This window comes from Sander lucioperca, chromosome 4 (assembly GCF_008315115.2).
Source record: "Sander lucioperca isolate FBNREF2018 chromosome 4, SLUC_FBN_1.2, whole genome shotgun sequence".
NCBI classification, from domain to species: domain Eukaryota; kingdom Metazoa; phylum Chordata; class Actinopteri; order Perciformes; family Percidae; genus Sander; species Sander lucioperca.
The window spans coordinates 41,383,768-41,403,408 of record NC_050176.1 but is presented as its reverse complement, the minus strand read 5'-3'; the positions used below and the strand labels follow the sequence as shown (position 1 = coordinate 41,403,408).

Sequence of the window (19,641 nt, the reverse complement as noted above, 5' to 3'; positions counted from 1 at the left end):
CACCCCTCACCCCCCAAAAAAAACAACTAGACTTTGGAGAAGTGATAGTAACGCTCCGTGAAGAGTTTCCAGACAGTCAGTCGGAGTCGGAGTGTTTGTGTCTCTGCAGGACAGAAGTCCAAACTTGTCTTAGCTGTGTTGGTTTGAGATGTAGACGTCCACATCCCAGGTCTCCTCCCTGCCTGCTGCTCTCTAACGGGACAGCGGGACAAACATCTGGCCGCAGTCTGACTCGGGACTGATCCGAGCGGCTGTTTGTGCGCCTCTAATAAACCTGGACTCATGCTGCCTTCACTTACCGTAGGAGAAAAAAGACACTGTGACGTGGAAACTGGCGAACAGGCTCATGACTCTGAAAAATAAACTTGGTCATGGAAATAATGTTCAAAACCCAGAGAAGGTGGAATTATTTAAAAATAAATGATCAGATTTGACTCCCAGGGTTTTTAAAGTTAATGTTTAGTTTTTTAAACAGCAGTGTACCTAAAGAATTGGCCGGTGTTGCTTCTTTTTTATTCCATTTAATCATTTAATACTTATACTATTTTGTTGATTTAATGTCTTTATTTCACTTCAATTTAAATAGTATTTCCTGTTTGACGGAATGAAGCTCGTCTGTTGCAGTCAACTTTTGTTTCACGGGAGACAGTGAAGGCAGCACGAGGCGTCATATGACTCCCAGCAGCAGGATAACGGAAACAGAGAGGGAGAGGCGTTTAAAGAGCAGAAACACTGACGGAAGTTATTGTTTTCAGCTTGACACACATTGTTTATGTTACATACATGGATACCGCATTATAGCCGCAGCAGTGGTACGTCCACGCGCCGCCATCTTGGTCCGGACAAGCCGCGCCTCCCAATGCATGTGTGTCTATGGAGGCAGGGGGTTTATCCACACTTAAAAACATAATTTCTCGCTGAATTTCCAACCGATTTCCAAGAGGTTTCCTTTGCTACAAATGCTAGACATGTATCTATAATGCTTTGTTAAATCAAAAATGCGGGTTTTCAAACAAAAAATCATGAAGGGGGAAATTACCTATAGAGACCAAAACGTTTTTTTGTACCATGCTGTAAACATGTTTATTTCTGCTGTTTGGATATTTTACACAGGGCTCTATGGGGATTGACTTAAGAAACTGCAGTTTAAATAACACACCCAGCATAGTTTTCACTGATATATTACTAATTACTTAAATAAAAACTACTTTACCTGACACAAGCAAGCTTTAGCTTAATTCAGTCACTTAACTTTGTGTGAGCTTAAAAGGAGTAACGTTACCTCTTGCGATATTGAATTTAATATGATAGTAACCATATGAAGTAAAATATTGTAAAACCCCATTTTTATCTGTGAAATGTTATTCCATGTTGCTTAGTTTGACATTTCTTTATATTTCAGGACAATGTTTCTTTCTCTTCATTACTGAATCAAAAATGTTCAACTTATTACATTCATTATAATCAGAATAAAAGTGATTTAACAAGTTTTTCTTTACAGAATCAGAAAACATTCATCTCATTTTCACAATCCTCAGATTAAACTCAAACTGTAAATAATTTTTCTTGCTATACAGTGTTTTTTTTAAAAAAACAAACAGACTTCCGTTTGAGTCAGTAGAGTTGGAAGGACCAAATGTACCATCGGTTTAGGGAAGGTAGTTGGGTCTTTCCAAGTAGCCTGACCCAAATGTCCCAAACTCCCCAAAGGCCAAGTTTCAGTGAAAACCTATGTTAATGACCTTTCAAAAATGGTCCTTAGGACTTAAAACAAATGGCAACCTTTTCAGTATCAAAGACAGTATTCTGTAGAATATGTGACTAGGGCTGGGACGGTTACCACGTTACCGCAATACCGCGGTCACGTGACGCCTACCGCGGGTCTGAGCTCGTCACCGTCATCACCACAAAAAAAAATTGGCCTGCGCGTGTGTGCACGTTGTGTCTAATGACATGGATTCATTAATTCTAATGACATGGATTGTGTCTGATGACGTTGTGTCTTACATGGATTCAAGGTGTTCTAAACAAAACTTATCATCAAAAGATGGAGCAAATCCGACCTTTCGCGAGTTGGGGGGAAAGGCAAAGACATTTCTCCGTTCTCAGTTGAGGTAGACACATTAATGTTACAGCTGCAGTGTTTACCATTGCACATTAGCCTAGCAGCTAGCAGAGTGTCCTTCTGTTTGTAGCTTTATCCCGATAAAACGGCACGGTTGAATTTCAGCCTGCATGCACGTTTGGTAGCGTAAAACAGAGCGGCTTATATTGGGAGAGAGAGCAACAAGTTAGAGAACTGCCGAGTCGCCCTCTCTGATCTCTGTCTTCTCAGCTGCTAGACGGGCTGCCCTTGGGGTGCAACATATGTTGTAAGGTTTAAGCCGATGTTTTTACCACGCCTTTCACTTTACCAGCGGTATTGACAACAGATAAATCCACAGTGTCTTGAGAAGCTCTAGCTTGTTGTTTTATTGTTCAGTTTTAAGTCACTTTACATCATCTTTGCTATCTGGCACTGACGTCACTCACGTAAGGCACCCTGCCATTCTCGCTCTAACTTACGCTACTCTCATTAGGGGGTTGCGGTATACCGCACTACCACGGGAATTTCTTGCTTTTCAACCACGGTAGGAAAAAATCCATACCGTCCCAGCCCTATATGTGACCCAATTTTGGTGGTCCTGGGTCCATGCCAAGGATCCCAAAATGGGATGGATATTTGTGTCTGGACACTTGGAAAGACCTAACTTCCCAAGTAGTTGACAAAGACGAGGGTTTATGACATTTGCTTTGTAACGTAGCCCCGTGTTTTAAACCTGACAAGCAAGACAAATTAAAGAAATATAACAAAACATAAACACACCGCTGATCAGACTGATATACAGTAACTATCATTGTATTTTAGGGTGGAACTTCCCTTTAACATATGCATACGCTGTGAACAAACAGCATAGAGATGATCACTTTATATTTCTGTAAAATGTTTCTTTCTTTTCATTCATAAATCAAAAATGTCACTTTATGAGGTTTTTTAACATTAATATGATTTCCCCCAGCCTGCCTATGGTCCCCCAGTGGCTAGAAATGGTGATAGGTGTAAACCGAGCCCTGGGTATCCTGCTCTGCCTTTGAGAAAATGAAAGCTCAGATGGGCTGATCTGGAATCTTGCAAGGTTACCTCCCCTTTCTCTGCTTTGCCTGCCCAGAGAATTTGGCCCACCCATGAGAGAGAGGCATCATGGCTTTCAAACGAGCAAAGTGGCAGTTGGTCAAGGCCACACCCCCACTCTCCATCTTGCCTCCAGACACAGAAATGGCAAATACTAAGGAAGGCTCATTGTGGGACTGGCTCTAGTGGCTGTAATTCTGCACCAAGACTAAATTTCGAGACTTCAAATACAGTATTAGGGGACCACAAAGGCCTATATAAAAGAGACTTCAGATACAATATTAGAGGACCACTAAGGCCTATATAAAAGAGACCTCAGATACAGTATTAGGGGACCACTAAGGCCTATATAAAAGAGACTTCAGATACAATATTAGGGGACCACTAAGGTCTATATAAAAGAAACTTCAGATACAATATTAGGGGACCACTAAGGTCTATATAAAAGAGACTTCAGATACAATATTAGGGGACCACTAAGGTCTATATAAAAGAGACTTCAGATACAGTATTAGGGGACCACTAAGGTCTATATAAAAGAGACTTCAGATACAGTACTAGGGGACCACTAAGGCCTATATAAAAGAGACTTCAGATACAGTATTAGGAGACCACTAAGGTCTATATAAAAGAGACTTCAGATACAGTATTAGGGGACCACTAAGGCCTATATAAAATAGACTTCAGATACAATATTAGGGGACCACTAAGGCCTATATAAAAGAGACTTCAGATACAGTATGCCACTAAGGCTAAGACTAAGGTCTATATAAAAGCATCCAAAGAGCACCATGTCATGGCACTTTTAAGGATGAATCCTGCAGTGAATGTTTTGTGTGCCTAGTGACTTTAGAGACTTATTTATGTATACAGATATAGAAATTTATTTTCCTGCTTTGCACTTTGACTGTTGTTTTGCACTGAGAGGACTGTATTCAATTTCGACAAAGACTATTCTATACTGTATATGGAAATAAGATTCATTTGATTCTATTCATAAGAAGCATTGAACATGTTGAAATGAAAAAGAAAATACCAATTCATTGCGAAGGAACAAATTGAAATAGTTTTACATTTTTTAAAACATGTTGAACTCATGTCAACATCGACTCAGTTTTTTTGTCTTTAAACCTTTATGTAAATAAATCACTAACAGCTGAAGCTGCTCCAATAAAACGTGATTAAAGTGAACATCAAAGTCAACGCAGTTGTGCACTAGTTTGCAAAATCAGTGAGCTAAATGTGAACCAAAGTGAAGCCTCGTCCTCCACCAACATTTAAACCACAGGACATGAAGATGTCTCCTCCTACACAGAACACAGAGACACTGAGGAACCATATGACCCACCCCAGAACCCAAACCCAGGATAAAGAGGTTCAGTGAATGTGGTGTTGAAGGTGTAGAGGTGGATCAGTGAGTCAGATGAGACTGTGTAGAAGGACAGAGAGCCAGCAGGACAGTCCACATACACTGCTACTCTATCAGAAGAGGAGGAGAAGGAGAGAGGGAGGACTGTTCTTCTCTTATTGTGATAGACAGAGTAATGACCACTAGAGGATTCCAGACTCCAGGACTGATCATTATGTGAAAACCAACTGTCACTGCCTCCTCTCCTGCGGATTCCTCTGTAACACACTGCTATAACGACACCTCCTCCTCTTGTCTCGACCTCCCAGTAACAGCGACCAGTCAGACCATCTCTACACAGCAGCTGAGGACAGTCAAACCTCTCTGGATGATCAGGATATGGCTGCACCTCCTCCACTAATGTCACTTTCCTGTTGTTGTCAGACAGTTTGAGTTTTCCGTATGCTGTGTTTGTGTCCAGTGTGAGTTCACAGGAATCTGACGGAGAGAACGAGACACAACACAGCAGCAGTTTATCATCTAACACACCTGATGGTTTATTTGTTGCTTTATTAACAGACTGACTGTTAATTTGATCAAAACTTCACAATGAAACTCTTTGGATCTTCTGTCTTTTTTTTAAAGATTAATTTTCTGGCATTTTTAGGTCTTTAATGACAGGACAGCTGAAGACATGAAAGGGGAGAGAGAGGGGGGAATGACATGCAGCAAAGGGCCGCAGGTCGAGGTCGAACCCTGGCCTGCTGTGTTGAGGAGTAAACCTCTATATGTGGGAACCTGCTCTACCAATTGAGCTATCCGGGCGCCCGGAGCGTCTTTCAAATGAGAATAGAATGCAGATACACAAGCTTTAAATTCAACTTCCTTCTGTTTTAAATGTAAAAAAAAAAAAAAAAAACTGTTGTTATTCACACAAAAATAAAAGTTAAAACAAAATAGGCTTTAGTGTAATCACTCTCCTGTATTTGGTCACACGCTCTCATCATCATCACATCTTATTTCATCTCTTTCAGCTGAAATCAGCTGTTTGAAATGATCCCTTTATTGTGTTGTAAATAATCTGCTAAGATTGTATATTTCAATGTGTTAGAGCCATAATAAGTTAATCCATATGTATTCATTAATTCACAGTAAAAAAAAAGATGATTTGTATTTCATTTAGTTTTCTATTTATTTTGAGTTCATGAAATTTAGACTTTGGACTTTAAATTTGGAGAAGTAGCTGTTATTTTCAATCTTGAGAATGGTAACCTCGGCTCCTCCTCATGAGGTCATTCTCAGGTATAATCAGGTGACGGCTTGGGGAGTTCTCAGAGAGAGTAGAGAGGAGGACTGACACAGATGAGTGACCGCATTCTGATCAGTTATTATAACAAAACCCTAAGTTTAAACGTAAAATATGTAATTTTCTGCCGCTAGGATTCTCTCAATCAAAACACAAAACACAGACTTTTGATGACGTTGGGAAGTTGCGTGGAATTACGGGAGTTGTGGTTTTTATTGTTAAACACCATCGCTAATTAGAACGCATCTTTTCAGTGGTCCGGTTAGCTAAGTTGGTAGAGCAGGTGCACATATATAGAGGTGTGTGCCTTGACGCAGAGGTCCAGAGTCCCACCTGGACCCCTCTCTCTCTCCCCTTTCATATCTGGCTGTCCTATCCATTAAAGGCTGAAAAGCCCATAAACAAGTCTTTAAAAGTGTATTCACGTTACGTTGAGTAATGTTTATTCATGTCATTCTAATAAAATAGCTGCAGTTTCCCCATCATAATTACGTTTTTCTTGATTCGATTTGTTTTGGTAGCTGACCAGTTAGCTAGTGAGCCAGCAAGCTAACATTAGCCAGCAGCTCACTTACTCTTACTCAAGGAGACTGAGAGACCAGCCCAGTCTCATGGCAGTTTGTGAAATGGTCACGTTATTTAATCTATTGATCTATTGAGTAATGTATTTCAATGGGAAGCATATTTTGTGATCACTGCACGAAAACGGTAGGGAGTAGTATGAAAAGCTGAAAATCCGTGTAGGGAGGTTGGACAGGGTGGTGGATGGGTCAAACAATACAGGACTTTCACCCGGGTGACCGGGGATCGCGTCCCACGTGTGGCTTTTTGTTTCCCCGTTGTCTTCCTAATCACAACCGTCCCGTTATTGTTGCGCGTCCCCAGCGGCCGTCTCCCGGCGTGTGAGGCGTCCTTTCCCCGTGGAAATCTGCTCCGAATCTCAGTTCTGCCCTGGATTCCTCACCGCCTGCCTGCCTCAATCTTCATTACCATCCAGAAGCTTCACTTCCCAGACTCCCCCTCTTTGCACAATCAAGTTTGACTGTTCAAATAAACATCGCTAACTGCTATCTGCCTCTGTGTGTTGTCTCTGCGTTTTGGGTCAAACGGCAAACGTAACAATTATAGGACACCTACTAAAGGACTGTTTGCCGTTCTAAATAGTCCACATCCTCGACGTTCCACTTCCGGGATTGCTCTGGTGCCCCAGGAAATTCCGAATGAATCTTGCTAGCATAGCGTTAGCTTTCTGGCTCTTAGGTGTCGGAGCTGAGCGGACTATAAATATCTCCTGTTGCAAAGCGGCACAAGTCATAACTAAGGTCTGTCCTATTTCCTGGGGCAGTAAATGTTTGCTTTGTATAAGAACTTTATGGGATGAATGATTGTTCCAGGTATTAGTCAAACCCTCAGGTTTGCGAATTGCAAGGGGTCTTGGATGGCAGGTAAGGAGGAAGTGATGAATCGTTTAATCATCTTCTCAAAACAATTCATCACCACAGATGTAAGGGCTATGGGGCGGTAATCATTTAAACAGCTAGGCTGGACTTCCTTTGGAACAGGGACTATGATTGACTGTTTAAAGCAGGTGGGAATAATAGACTGTGAGAGGGAGAGGTTGAATATTACTGTGAATACAGGTGCTAGTTGGTCAGCACAGGCTTTAAGGACACGGCCAGTAATACCGTCTGGTCCATCTGCCTTCCTGACGTTTACACTTCTGAATGTCCTCCTCATGTCATGCTCTGTCACGGTGAACGCCCCCCTTTCTCTGTCAAGAGGTATGCAGGCTTGTTGGCTGTCAGCCTCAAAGCGTAAATAAAAGTTGTTTTTCTTTCCTACAGTTTAAGCTATTATACAAGGTTCTGGTAACCAAGGGTTACAAGTGTCTTAGCATTTGAACAATGTGCTACAGAAATAAAGTGTTCTGCTGGTGGTGGAGTCTGCATGAGAAAAAGAGTTCAAGGATTTTGGAAAATTTTGTCATTGGCTGCATTTTCTGTTAAAGCAATGAAAAACGATCCACAGTTTGGTCCACAAAGACTTCTGTTTCTCTGTGTGAATAGTTTTGACAATGTGACTTCCATTTTAACTGATGCTTGTTAGCAATTAAAAAAAAACAACTAACAATACTAATCCTACTGTAAGATGTTGTGCCTTGTTTTGATGAATCAAAGTGAAAACACACTCACACTTCCTCAGACCAGGTTTCAGCCTCTGCTCTCCACAATGTTCCAGCCTGGAGGAAGAAACAAAGTCTGAATGAACCCTCAGAAGCTTCTTCATCTCTCATCTTCAGAATATGTCAAACATCTCAGGTTTCTAATGTCAAAGATTAACATAATTGAGACGTCCTCAAAGTGCTCCAATAAGAATGTAACTTATTAATAGGAGTTGAGTCTCAGTGGGGACGAGATTCTCAGCACATCAGTTACTGTCTTCACTGTTATCACCAGGGCTGCTGGTACACACTGTGAACCAACAGTGAGCTCTTGCTGTCTGTTCGTACCTTAGAGTGTCCAGTCTCCAGTGTGGATCCTCCCGTCTAGCTGAAAGCAGCTTCACTCCCAAGACTCCTGGATGATTGTAGCTCAGGTCCAGCACTCGCAGATGGGAGGGGTTGGAGCTCAGAGCTGAGGCCAGAGATGTACAGCCTTCTTCTGTGATCAGACAGCCTGACAGACTGGACACACAAACACACACACACACACACACACACACACACACACACACACACACACACACACACACACACACACACACACACACACACACACACACACACACACACACAGAAAATTACATGAATTTACAATAATAATAATGAATTTATTTTTATAATTTCTTTCTTCTTCAGTGTACATTTCCTAATTTTAGCTAAATGTTAAATTGTCTCATCTGTCCACTTCTTTGAAATATATTGTTGCTAAACAGTCAATCAGAATTTGACACAAAGTAATTTGTCTTAAATCTGCATTAGTTTATTTTTGTCCTCTCACTCAACTGGCAAACGTCTGCAGTGGACCAAAGCCAGTCCAACAAAAGAGCAAAATAAAGTGGAAGAGTCTGTGGAAATATTGGATTTAAAAGTTTGCATAGAACCAGAGAAAGTAATTTGACTTAAGTTGGTATAGCCCTAAAGCTTTCTCTATCATGGCTGATAGACAGCAGACATCTGTAAGATCACAAAACATCTTTATGATGCAGCCAGCTGCACTGGGAATGATATGTGAGTGAATCACAGAGTATCATACAGAGTTCTGAGTTTAAAAAAATGGGCTAAGTCTCCACAAACCCTTAAAAAAATATTTGTCTCTTAAGCTGCTAGATGGTGAACTTTCTTTACCAGCTAATGTCTAACTGTGTTTGTCTGCTGTTGGCTGCTGGGCAGGTGGTGTACAGTAGGTTTATCAGAGCTTGTTGGATGGAAACAGCTGCATGCTGCTGCTGAAGAAGGTGCTGATGAGAGTAGTGAGACTGAATCAAAACACTAAGTTGTGGGCCATGAAAACACAACAATTGGCTGAAAGATGTTGGGTATCTTTTTTTAACATACATTAACTTCTATATCAAGCAACATTTAAATGTTTATTTGTTTAACAGAATCCTGACCTGAGAGTCTCCAGTTTACAGTGTGGACTTGCCAGTCCGGCAGAAAGCAGCTGACAACTGAGGACAGAGCTTCACAGCTTCTCTCTGACAGGTTACAGCCACTCAGCCTAACAACATGTACAGAACATATGTAAAAACATTTGTATCTGTATTTGTTATTACTTACATATTTAGGTACAGTTGTGTTCAAAATTATTCAACCCCCACTGAAATGGATTGTTTTGGCCGGTTTGACATTGATTTTGATCATTCAGTCATCCTGCTTACAATTAAATCAAAGAGGCACGTGTAGGTCAGACAAATATAACATAACATTTATAATGAAATAACCACAAATGTCTTTTCTGTGCTCACATTATTATCAGTTTTATTCAACCCCCAAGTGACATTCAATCTTAGTACTTAGTACAACATCCTTTTACAGTTATAACAGCTTTTAAACGTGAAGCATAGCTTGACACAAGTGTCTTGCAGCGATCTACGGGTATCTTCGCCCATTCATCATGGGCAAAAGCCTCCAGTTCAGTCACATTCTTAGGCTTGCGCACTGCAACTGCTTTCTTTAAGTCCCACCAGAGGTTCTCAATCGGATTTAAGTCTGGTGACTGCGATGGCCACTTCAAAATGTTCCAGCCTTTAATCTGCAACCATGCTCTAGTGGACTTGGAGGTATGCTTGGGATCATTGTCCTGTTGAAAGGTCCAACGTCTCCCAAGCCTCAGGTTTGTGACGGACTGCATCACATTGTCATCCAATATCTCCTGGTACTGAAGAGAATTCATGGTACCTTGCACACGCTGAAGCTTCCCAGTACCTGCAGAAGCAAAACAGCCCCAAAGCATGATTGACCCCCCGCCATGCTTCACAGTAGGCAAGGTGTTCTTTTCTTCATAGGCCTTGTTCTTCCTCCTCCAAACATAGCGTTGATCCATGGGCCCAAACAGTTCTAATTTTGTTTCATCAGTCCACAGAACACTATCCCAAAACTTCTGTGGTTTGTCCACATGACTTTTGGCATACTGCAGTCAACTCTTCTTATTCTTTGGAGACAGCAAGGGGGTGCGCCTGGGAGTTCTGGCATGGAGGCCTTCATTACGCAGGGTGCGCCGTATTGTCTGAGCAGAAACTTCAGTACCTACATCTGACAAATCTTTTCTCAGTTCCTCAGCAGTCACACGGGGACTTTTCTCCACTCTACGCTTCAGGTAGCGCACAGCAGTCAAAGTCAGCATCTTCTTTCTGCCACGACCAGGTAGCGTTTCAACAGTGCCCTTTGCCTTGAATTTGCGAATGATGCTTCCTATGGTGTCTCTTGGTATGTTTAACAGCTTTGCAATCTTCTTATAGCCATTGCCCTTCCTGTGAAGAGTAATCACCTCTTCTCTTGTCTTCCTGGACCATTCTCTTGACTTCACCATGTTTGTAACCACACCAGTAAATGTCTAGAAGGAGCTGAGTATCACAGTCATTTTAAAGCTACCTAATTGGTGCTTATTAGGCTTTATTGCTGCTCCCTGACATCCACAGGTGTTTTCAATACCTGATTGAAAACACTTCAATGAACCTCTGTTCTTCAGAGTGGTAGTCTTTAAGGGGTTGAATAATTGTGTCAATGAAGAATTCACAAAAGAAACATTTACTACTGTATTACAAAACCAATTGATGTCATTTTAGTTGCATATGGTTCTTTAAGAAGTCCTTGTAGGATTTCATTCTGAATACAATTACAAATGTACACTAAATTCCCTAAAACCATTTACAGCATTGGGGGGGGTTGAATAATTTTGAACACAACTGTAGGTATTACTATTATCAAAGAAAAATGGTTAATTGACTGAAGAAAAATGAAAACACCATGTGAAAAATCTATCTGTATTTGATATTAATTACTCTTATGTTTAGGCAGGCATTACTATTATCATAAAACAAAGTGGTTAACTGAAGAAAAATGAAAACACTGTGTGACAGATTTGGTTCCCCCTTTACAGGTTAATTATTCCTGACCTGAGAGTCTCCAGTTTACAGTTTGGACTCTTCACTCCAGTAGAAAACAGCTTCCCTCCTGAATCATTCAGGTTGTTGTTACTCAGGTCCAGCTCTCTCAGACTAGAGGACTTCACAGCTTCTCTCTGACAGGTTACAGCCGCTCAGCCTAAAAATATGTACAGAACACACGTAAATGTACATAAGTGAAAACATGTTTATCTGTATTTGATATGACTTACACTTATATTTAGGTAGCTACCAGGAAAAGAAAAATGACAACACCTTCTGAAAAATTTGGGTCACCCTTTTCTCACTCATCTTATTATCACCACCTAGTCAACCAGCTGTTTCCTGGACTCTCTCAAAGAAGCGAGAGTGACCCCTCTCCAGAAGAAAGCCACACTCATCCTGTCTGAAGTTAACAACAACAGACCTGTCTCTCTTCTTCCGCTTTATCCATAACACAAAACAGTGAACCACCAGAACCTCATTTCCACCCTTCAGGATCTATGTCTCAGTTTCTGCACACTCTCTGCTCACATCTTACTTCAAATACTGCACCTACTGGGTAACCTTGAGAGAATCTGTGTCAGAACCTTGTCCACTCACAATGGGATCCTACAAGGTTCTGTCCTGGGCTCCCTCCTCTTCTCTCTGTACACCAACTCCCTCTCGGTTCTGTTTTTCACTCACATGGCTTTTCCTACCACAACTATGCAGATGACACCTGAGTAATTCTCTCTTTTCCCCAGTCTGAAACACAAGTACCAGCAAGTTTCTCTGCCTGTCTGACTGACATCTCTTGTTTAATGTCCACACACCACTTGAATCTCAGCCTTGACAAGACTGAGCTGCTTCTCCTTCCAGGGAAGGGGTCTTCCACCCAGATCGACAATTCTGTGGTAGTACCCACCAGGACTGCTAGGAACCTGGGTGGGACACTCAACGGCCAACTCTCCCTCACTGCCAACATTGCTGCAACAACCTGATCGTGTAGATACATACTGCATAACCTCAGAAGGATACAGCCTTTTCTGACCCTGAAGGCAGCTCAGGTTCTGGTTCAGGCTCTTGTCAATGGCCAATATGCTTGCTGCTCCCTCACTGAGAGGGACACCTATAGTCACTCAACGAAATCCAGACTTTTTGCTGTCCTGCCTCCTAAATGGTGGAACGAGCTCCTCCTTGACATCAGGACAGCCGGAAGTCTACACATCCTCCACCGCAGGCTAAAAACACATCTCTTCCAACTGCACTTAAGAAGATAATGGCTTTATAAAAGAAATTGCACTTACATGTTGTATTTTAGCTTATTTGAAGCTAATGTACGTCTATGTGATTCTTGCTCTTCTTCGTTTTACCTACATGGTTGACTGCACTTGGCAGTCACTGTAATTTGTTTCGGATAAAAGCATCAGCTAAATAAAATGTAATATAATGGATCACCCTTTATAGCTTTATTATTCCTGACCTGAGAGTCTCCAGTTTACAGTGTGGACTCTTCAGTGCAGTATAAAGCAGCTTCACTTCTGATCTGTATTTGAAATGACTTAACACATCTATAATATATCACATTCCTACGGTTGTCCAGACTGAGAAAAATATTAAAAGGAAATTTCAAAAAATATAGTCACATCTGTTGGATCCCAATCATTCACACTAATTAATTTCAGCCTCAAATAAACTACAAAGTGGCAGATCTTTTTTTCTTCATTTGGCTGCATTAATTTGTGGAGGTACAATGAAACTTAAGAAACAATGTGCAGGTTTTTCAATTGATAAACTAATCCATTTGTTGACTAAATCTTGACTATTAGTTCACTAAAACATTAATTAGTTGAAAACAACCCTACACATCTGATACAGTTAGTATCTTCAGTAATCGGTGCACTTACAGAGCTTTTTTGGAGGCTTTGACCACTGGCAGCAGCCTCAGAAGAGCCTCCTCTGAAGCAGAGTATTTCTTCAGGTCGAAAATGTCCAGATTGTTTCCTGATGACAGTAAGATGAAGACCAGCGCTGACCACTGAGCAGGAGACAGTTTATCTGTGGAGAGACTTCCTGAACTCAGGTACCGTTGGATCTCCTCCACTAGAGAACGATCATTCAGTTCATTCAGACAGTGGAACAGATTGATGCTTTTCTCTGCAGACAGATTCTCACTGATCTTCTTCTTGATGTACTCGACTGTTTTCTGATTGGTCAATGACCTTCTTTTTTTCAGCAGGTCTCGTAGGTTTTTCTGATTGGTCTCCAATGAAAGACCCAGGAGGAAGCGGAGGAACAAGTCCAGGTGTCCGTTTTGACTCTGCAAGGCCTTGTCAATAGCAAACCTGTGGACCTCTGTCATAGATTTCCTGCTGAAAACCATTCGCATTCGTTCAACCCAACTTTGCCCTGGCTCAGACATCACATTCTTGTTTCTGTTAATTACTGCGCTCTCTACACGAAGAGCAGCCAGAAACTCCTGAACACTCAGATGGACGAAGCTAAACATCTTATCTAACTCATTCTTCCTCCCACGTTCCTCTTTGAAGATCACTGTGAACACTCCTGAGCACACCGAGGCTCCACTGACATCAATGCCACTCTCTTCTAGATCTTTCTCGTAGAAGATCAGGTTGCCTTTTTCCAACTGATGGTAAGCTAGTTTTGCTAATGACTCAATGTACTGAATGCACTTTTTTTGGTCATACTTCTCTTTTGTCTGATAAATCTGAAACAGCAGGAATTCTGTGTACATCTCAGTCAGGGTCTTGGGTAGCTCCCCTCCCTTTCTGGTTTTTATCACTTCCTCCAGAACTGTAGCAATGATCCAGCAGAAGACTGGGATGTGGCACATGATGTGGAGGCTTCGTGATGTCTTGATGTGGGAGATGATTCTGTCAGCCTGCTCCTCATTTCTGAATCTCTTCCTGAAGTACTCATCCTTCTGTTGGTCAGTGAACCCTCTGACCTCTGTCACCATGTTAACAAAATCAGAATGGATCTGATTGGCCGCTGCAGGTCGTGTGGTTATCCAGAGGCGAGCAGAGGGAAGCAGATTCTTCTTGATGAGGTTCATCAGTAGCTCGTCCACTGAGGTCGGCGTTGTCACATCGAATTTAACAGCTGGGTTTTTATTGGTAGAGCAGTCCAGATCAAGGCGGCTCTCATCCAGTCCATCCAAAACAAACAGAAGTTTGAATTCACTCTTGTCAAAGTTGGTGTTTCCTGATGTCTGCAGAGCTGTAAAGATGTGATTAAGAGCTTCTTCCTTGATGTCTCTGGTCTCCGTGATACATTCATGAATGAGCTCTGCCAAACACAACTTTTCCCCCTTCTTTAAATTCAGCTGGCGGAAGGTGAAGGGGAAAACGAGATGCACATCTTGATTGGTTTCTCTTTTACACCAGTCCAACACAAATTTGCGCACAAGAAATGTTTTTCCAATTCCTGCGATTCCATTGGTCAGCACTGTTCTTATGGGTCTGTATCTTCCAGAGGGGTCTTTGAACATGTCACAAGGTTCAATTGTTGTCTCTGTATCTGCTGGCTTCATCACCTCAATCTGCATGCCCTCATGCTGTGTGTTGATGTGTACGTCACCAGTAGCTTTGATGTACAGATGAGTGTAGATATCATCCAGAGGTTGTTCATCCTTCTTCTGTGTCCACCCCTCTTGTGCATACATATACCCATCCTGAAGGTGTGTTTGAAGACCGCCTTGGTAAAATGAGATGTGTTGTGGCTCTGGTACTGGAACAATTCCATCTGTGTGACATAAATAGAAAAACAACAATATAGAATTAGGCAGTATATATATAAAGATACCTCTATTCTCACAAGCATCAGTAAACACATGCAACTGAATATTATGGTGGAACAAGTTGTATGTCGACTGTATTTGAGTTTAAACATTTACGACAGGTAGCTGCCCAGTACAACCACAGCGCTGCACTCGTTACCAGTGACCAACTGCTGGCATTGCTGACATCTACTGGTCAAAGGGAACATATTATGCTTTTCCATATTTTCTGTCATATCTACAATGTTATAATGTTGGATTTTCAGGTAAAACTTCAAATAATGAGGTAAACGCATTTTAGAGAAATCCTTGTGAGCTATCAGTTCAGATTTCCAACTATTCTGAACGCTCTGGTTTACTCTCGGTTAAGTCTTACACAACTCTAAGCCGGACTTCTATGATTGGTCGTCTGCTCCAGGTAGGAACTACTTAAGTGTTAACATTGTCGCATGTAGCTACATGCTAACGGCAGTAAACAATGTCACCTTGGCTGGCAGTGTGGTTAAATTCTCCCCAATTCCAGGTCACATTACTCCTGAAACATAAGCCTTAAAAATGTATAAACTAAAAGCCTTTAATTACGATTTTTGACTGTAGAAAGTGCTGCTATGTTCCATTAGTGTCTACTGCTAACTATAGTAGCTACATGCTAACAGCAGTAAAAGTTGTTGGGTAGTATTTGGTTCAGAAGACTTTTCGCCCCTCTGTAATCTAACGTTAGCCTAGTGCTAAATATTAAGTACCTGCATGCTAACGCCACATAGCTTTAGCTAATCTTGGCGGCCAATGTTGGTAATTTCTCCCCAATTTCTGGGACGTGTCCGTTTGTGTAGTATTTGGTTTAAAAGCCTTTATTGGTGATTTTTCACGGTACAAAGTCCTGCAATATACAAAGGATCTCATATAGAGGGTGACTACAGGTGCAGCAGCCATGGGCAGTATGAGAAAAATAAACTGTTTTTTTTAACATTAAAGCATGTAAACATGTTATAGTACAAATACAAAATACATTATCCTGATAATGCTATATAATAGTTGCCCTTCAAAATGCCACAAACTAAAGTCCTGTTACATCAGTTTTAATCTCTCCTTCTGTTCACATGTGTGCTCTCATTCTCACATGCCCAGAAGTGCACACTTTCTTTTTCTTTTACTCTCTTTCGTTAAGGGGTACTTTGCTGATTTTCAACCGGCCATGTATCACAGTGGGGGTCGTATATGCTGCCAACATATGGCCTGGACTCCTACACACTAACACTGTGGTGAAACCTTTGGTGTATCACAGTGTTATGGCATACCAGAGTATTTAGAAATTCCAACGGTATTATTTTCAATACTGTTAAAAATACAGATGCTCCTCTTTCTATCGAACTGATATGGAAATGCTGTATTAAGAAGATTTAGTCCACAGGGAACTGAATTTAACACTTGTTGACCTGCAGATAATTTGATGCTGATTGGAATATATCTTAGCAAGTTCTCCTATCTTTGCTTTCACTCAGTTATAATGGAGTCACTAACTTACTTGTACTAATTTTTTTCTCAGGGCTTCCGTACTTACCAGAGAATACAGCAGCTTACCTTTGCTCTGAGAGGAGGGAGTTCCTCTGTTCTCTGAAGTCTCTCCAACATCACTGACATCCACTGACTCTGTGTGGAAATGCGTAGTACCATTTAAATTATCATTGATGAATTACTGTCATGAACAGCAACAGCACTCACCCGAAAAGGATGTAGCCTACTGTTACAATTAAATTAAATTAAAAGACACGAAAATACTCCTCACAGTCAGTCAACCCATTACATAGAGTATGTTACTGTGATGCCAAAGCACACTTCTTACAGGCTTTCTTACAGTGCAGATGCTTTACTGTTTGCTCCTGACTCTGCTTGCATATTTCTGCTGATCATTTTGCTTTTCATCTGTGAGAAACTATGAGCAGCGGGTCCTGGATACTTATAAATCACTGGACTATACATTTAGACATAGACATACATTTAGACACACATAGGCTATTGCCATATTTTAACATTTTTCTACGTGAGCGTGGCCTACCAATAGTACAAGCCTGTCCTACAGTGACTGGAAACGTGGTACTTAGCTAAAGCTAATTAGCAGCAAGATGCCTCCCTTCTCCGTGGATGACAACTACAAACTCCTTCAGAAGATTGCAATTCTGGAAACCAAATTTCCCTGGTTGGAAGTAAACGTGGAAGTGAACGTTGCCTTGATATTCTACAAACGGGCGTTTTCAAAAATGTTTCAAAATGTTTGGCTTCAGATCTTGTACAGATTGTAAACACTTCTCTTCTTTCAGGTATCTTCCCACAGGCCCTGACAACTGCAGTCACCAAGCCCCTCTTAAAAAAGAACAATCTAGACATGTCACTAATGAGCAACTATAGGCTGATATCAACCTTCCATTTTTAAGTAAAATCATTGAAAAAGCGTTTTTTCAACAACTCAACCTTTTCTTGTCACTAAACAACAGTTTTGATGCCTTTCAGTCGGGTTTTCAACCACACCACAGCACTGAGACAGCTCTTGTTAAAGTCTTTAATTACATCCACTTAAACACAGATAGTGGCAAAACTACAGTCTTAGTATTACTTGATCTCAGTGCTGACTTTCTGGCTCAGTACTAAACTGGTTTGAATCCTACTTAAAGAATAGGGACTGCTTTGTGTCTTTAGGTAATTATGCATCTGCGCATACAAATATGACGGGCGGAGTTTCCCAAGGCTCCGTTCTGGGGCCTCTTCCGTTTAACATCTACATGCTTCCACTGGGTCAGATTATGGAAAACAACAAAATAAGTTACCATAGTTATGCGGATGACACACAAATTTACATAACCTTATCGCCAGGGGACTATAGTCCAATACAAAAACTGAGTAAGTGCATTGAACAAATTAACGACTGGATGTGCCAGAACTTTCTTAAATTAAATAAAGAAAAAACTGAGGTGGTTGTTTTTGGAGCAAAAGAGGAATGATTAAAAGTGAGCACTCAGCTTCAAACGACAATGTTAAAAACAACAGACAAAGCCATAAATCTTGGTGTAGTCATGGACTCAGACCTGAATTTGAACAGCCAAATTAAGACAATAACAAAGTCAGCCTAATATCACCTTAAGAATTTATCAAGGGTTAAAGGACTTATGTCTCAGCAGGATTTGGAAAAACTTGTTCTTCAGTAGACTGACTACTGTAACGGTGTCTTTACAAGAATTGATTTCAAAATACTTTTGCTGGTTTATAAATCACTAAACGGTTTAGGGCCAAAATACATTTCTGATCTGCTACACTCTGAACCACCCAGACCTCTCAGGTTGTCTGGGACACGTCTGCTTCCTGCCCCCAGAATCAGAACTAAACAGGAAGAAGCAGCGTTCAGTTTTTTTATGATTTTGTTAACTCCCAGAAAACTGCAGGTCCGCCGCAACTCTCAGTTCTTTAAAATCAAGGCTGAAGACCTTTCTTTTTGATATTGCCTTTCTTTAAATCATTTTTAATTTCTTATACTGCACTGTACATTTTATTCTCGTATTTTATCTGTTTTAAATTTTTTAATCATTTTGAACTGCTCTTTAATGTTTTATGTAAAGCACTTTGAATTGCCCTGTTGCTGAAATGTGCTATACAAATAAAGCTGCCTTGCCTTCTGTAGCAACTTGACATTGCAGTGAATGACTCAATGGCTGTCCTCTTTAGCAACTTGGCATTGCAGTGAGTGACAGTGGTTGTCCTCTTTAGCAACTCGAGGTGTTGCAGTGATTGACCGATGTTTGTCCTCTTTAGCAACTCGAGGTGTTACAGTGAGTGACAATGAGAAGAGGGTCACCAGAGTATTTACATCCCCGGTCACCTGGGCATGAACCCCTGCTGTGTTCATGGACCCCGGCCAATAGGGAATCAGAGTTCTTGAAGGTGACATATAGGTGTGAATTATAACTTCTGTAGATTTTAGACCTCCGGCCATCTTTGTTTGAAAAGGGAGTTCAGACCACATGTGGGACATGTGGTTTCCTTTGTCTCAGAGGTAACATGCAATGGCATCTTTGTTTAAAGATAGTGATTAATCATACTGTTTGGTTCCCAACAACTGAATGTACAAATTCAGTGATCCTCTCTGAGCTAGCAACCAATCAAGAGCTGGAAGCATGGGGCGAACTCTAGCTCACCCAGTAGAGTGTGTGCTTGAGGGCTTTGAGAGAATAGTGAGCAGGTTCCCAAGAAGGTTGTTGGGTCTTCCTCAAAGCCTGAGCAACACCGCCCTGAACGAAAAGAACAACATCCTGAAGCTCCCTTATTAGCAGCCTAAATGAAAAGTTCAGGGTGACTCGTACAAGGGAGGTCCTGCAATACCGGCAGTCAAGCAACCCTAAAATCTCCCAGGCTGACATCCGGGTCAGAATAGGTCATAAGTG

General features: G+C 41.3%; 1 protein-coding gene and 1 pseudogene across 1 annotated transcript in view; both read right to left on the bottom strand.

Annotated features, from left to right (window-relative positions):
- The window catches only part of tpcn3 (two pore segment channel 3), a 28,409-nt gene extending 28,129 nt beyond the window's left edge, over positions 1 to 280 (bottom strand). The window contains exon 1 of the mRNA XM_031297144.2: positions 1 to 280. This exon is cut by the window's left edge and continues 122 nt beyond it. The gene's annotated coding sequence lies outside the window, so the exon portion shown is untranslated.
- Positions 281 to 4,268: 3,988 nt separating this feature from the next.
- The window catches only part of LOC116048207, a 39,441-nt pseudogene continuing 24,068 nt past the window's right edge, over positions 4,269 to 19,641 (bottom strand).